General features: G+C 52.4%; 1 pseudogene; it reads left to right on the top strand.

Annotated features, from left to right (window-relative positions):
- Nucleotides 1–1,760: 1,760 nt before the first annotated feature.
- Nucleotides 1,761–2,388, top strand: LOC121024168 (coiled-coil domain-containing protein 71L-like; annotated as a pseudogene).
- Nucleotides 2,389–3,280: the final 892 nt, after the last annotated feature.

Raw genomic sequence — 3,280 nt, 5'->3', positions numbered from 1 at the left:
GGGGGTATTATGCTACGTGAAATAAGTCAGGCGGAGAGAGACAGATACCATATGTTTTCATCCATGTGTGGATCCTGAGAAACTTAGCAGAAGACCATGGGGGAGGTGATGCGGGGAAACAGTTATAGAGAGGGAGGGAGGCAAACCATAAGAGACTCTTAAATATCGACAACAGACTGAGGGTTGACGTGGGGTTGGGGAGAGGGGAAATTGGGTGACGGGCATTGAGGAAGGCACCTATTGGGATGAACACTGGGTGTTGCGTGGAAACCAATTTGAAAATAAATGACATTTAATGAAAAAGGAAATCTAGGGGTTGCTCTTACTGAATATGAGGATAGCTTTCCATTTTCAGCACTTTCTGAACATGAGGTAGTACTGGCGTAGCTGCCTAGATGAAAGTTTGGTTTCTGTGTTTAAGAAAAGGAGTTGAGGGGCGCCTGGGTGGCACAGACGGTTAAGCGTCCGACATCAGCCAGGTCAGGATCTCGCGGTCAGTGAGTTCGAGCCCCGTGTCAGGCTTTGGGCTGATGGCTCAGAGCCTGGAGCCTCTTTCCGATTCTGTGTCTCCCTCTCTCTCTGCCCCTCCCCCGTTCATGCTCTGTCTCTCTCTGTCCCAAATAAATAAACGTTGAAAAAAAATTAAAAAAACAAAAAGAAAAAGAGTTGAGTAAAGACAGAGGCCTCTCACCTGTATCACGATGACCTTGGCAACTGTCTCTTCTGATTGTTACCATGACTTATCCCTTTTATTGATTCACATAGTTTGGTGTCATCCTTTCATGAGGAAGTGGATTTCAATTGATCATGTTAGGTGGTCCTTGTAATATTTTGTGAATCATTTGTGTATGTGGTGATGATGGATGGACCATGCTGGTTGCTTTCAAAAGCACTTACACGGACAGTGTAACACGTTTTCTACCCTTGGAATCCCATACGGTCTTTTACTACCTTGTGTATGACTTACCTGAAATATCATGAATTGGTAGGTACCGAATAGGTTTTAGTGGCACTGAATGCCCTCATGGCCACTCACGCAGAATTCGTTGACACATTGCTCTTAAGCACACAATGACTCGGTCTTCCGTAACCTGGGTGAAAGTGAGCATGCATCCTAACTAGGCAAACTGTTTGCTGCTGCTGTGAAGAACAGCTTCCTGAACTGTGAGCAATACCCACACACATATGGAACCCTAAGCAAGGCACAGTATATCTGTATTCTTTGAAAGAGTGAAGTAGTTACTTCAATTTGGCTTCCAGTGTGTTGCATGACAAGGCATTTAATTCGCTAAAACCCTCTTACAGTCATGTTTGATTGCAAGTTGTGTGTACTCTCCACCGCGAAGTGTCATCTCATGTTGGATGGAATTAATGGAGGCTGAGGCACCAGTGCATTCACGTCGAGGACAACCCTCTTGAACTCATCAAGAAATATGGGCCTTCTCAGGTAGGATTATGTGCAGGTGTTTCTCAAGGGCATAAACTTAAACACAGCCCAACCTAAGGCAGCTTTGGGCAGCCTGCAGTGATAGGATACGCAGACACTGTGACCTCACAAAGCGCCTGGTCTCCTAGCAACTGTGGTGTAACTCTCAACAGCCTGCTGCCTGATTTGGCTTCTGGTAGGAAATTCATCAGGGCCTGGCGGCGTCGGCGAGACCTGGCAAGCGCGGGCGGCCCCTAGCGGCCTCACCTCCTGAGCCGCATGAAGAGGCGGAGGCGCAGGCCCCGGGAGGCCCTGGCCCCGTCCACCTGAGGAGGAGCCTCTAGCGCTGCAGTAAGGGCCACGCTGGAGGCGCCTGAGGAGAAGGTGGTGTACACGCGGTGGCAACCATCGCCACTGTCGCTGGCCAACAGCAGCAAGGCGCTGATCGACGCTTTCAAGCTATTCGTGCCCGGCAGCACGGAGTTCATGAGCTCAGACGCGGAGCTCTGGAGCTACCTCTGCAGCCTCAAGCACCAGTCTACCCCCGCATCCTGTCCAGCAAGGACGTCTATGGCTACACCTCCCTCCTGGCCCAGGTTCCGGACCCCCGGCACCAGCCCCCTGAGGCCCGCCTCCAGACGCGCCGGCGAGCTGCCAGGAGGAAGCGCCACGGAGCCCAGAAGGTCGCAGCCGGCCAGAGGAAGGTGCCGCCCCCGCCGCCGCTGTCCCGCGAGGACAACAGCCCCCGCAAGCCACGGCCCCCGGGCCCAGCTCCGGGGGCCGCACCCTGGAGGAGAGTGGGAGGGCAGCCATCCCAACGCTGACCACCTCGCCCAGCATCCGCGTAGTCGGCGACGTGTGGGTAGAGAGCAGCGTGGCAGAAGCGCGGCGCCAAGCGCGCCAAGTCCTGGGAGTGAACCTGGAACCCGTGGTGAGACTCCGCTGCGTCCCAATGCCTGGGCGTGAGATGCGGGCCACAGCCGCGCGACCTCCCAGCCCCAGGACCGGTTGTGCCTGGAGGGATGAACCAGGGAGAGCCGGGCCCGCATCCCCTAGTGCACTTTACCAGCGAAGAAGCACCAGACGGTCCCGGCCCGCGCCTCCGGGGCTCCGGGGAAGCTGTGCCCTCTGCTGCCTCCCAGCACGGGGTCTGCGGAGAGAGGCGACCCCTGGACCGCAAGGGAGGTCCCCTTTCTTCCTAACCCCAGATTGAGAGGTCTCCAGGACTGTAGGGGCAGATCCATGATCTCTCTTGTTCCCTCATTGCTCTGAAGTCGTCCGAAGAAGCCATTCCACCCCCACCATCTCCAAAGGATTTTGGTTCCATGCTTGTGTAATAGAGCTAGAGTTTCTTTGCCATTCACCCACCTCCGGGCTCCTCCCGCCGATTTCTTTCTTTCTTTGTGTGTATGTGTATGTGTATATATCTTCTAGGATGATTTAAAGTACATATTCTTTAAATGTTTAGATGAGACAGTAGAGAAAAAAGGGTGTGACTTAGGGGTCTGCACCCAGATTAAAATAAGATTACTGAATATAGTATACATTCAAAAGGACATATATTATTTTTTTCATGTTTGTTTATTTTTGAGAGAGAGACACCGTGTGAGCAGGGGAGGGCCAGATAGGGAGCCACAGGATCCAAGCAGGCTCCAGGCTCTGAGCTGTCAGCACAGAACCTGATGCGGGGCTCGATCTCACAAACCATGGGATCATGACCTGAGCCAAAGTTGGACACTTAAGTGACTAGCCACCCAGGCACGCAAAAAAGAACATATATTATTAAATGTATTCTGAGCACAGCTTGATGCAATTCAGTTCAATATACTTGTGGAATCAGCACTCATTAAAAAA

The sequence above is a fragment of the Herpailurus yagouaroundi genome, unplaced genomic scaffold, assembly GCF_014898765.1.
Source record: "Herpailurus yagouaroundi ecotype Mexico unplaced genomic scaffold, PumYag 59938, whole genome shotgun sequence".
Taxonomy (NCBI): Eukaryota; Metazoa; Chordata; class Mammalia; order Carnivora; family Felidae; genus Herpailurus; species Herpailurus yagouaroundi.
This window is presented reverse-complemented; position numbering and strand designations above follow the sequence as displayed.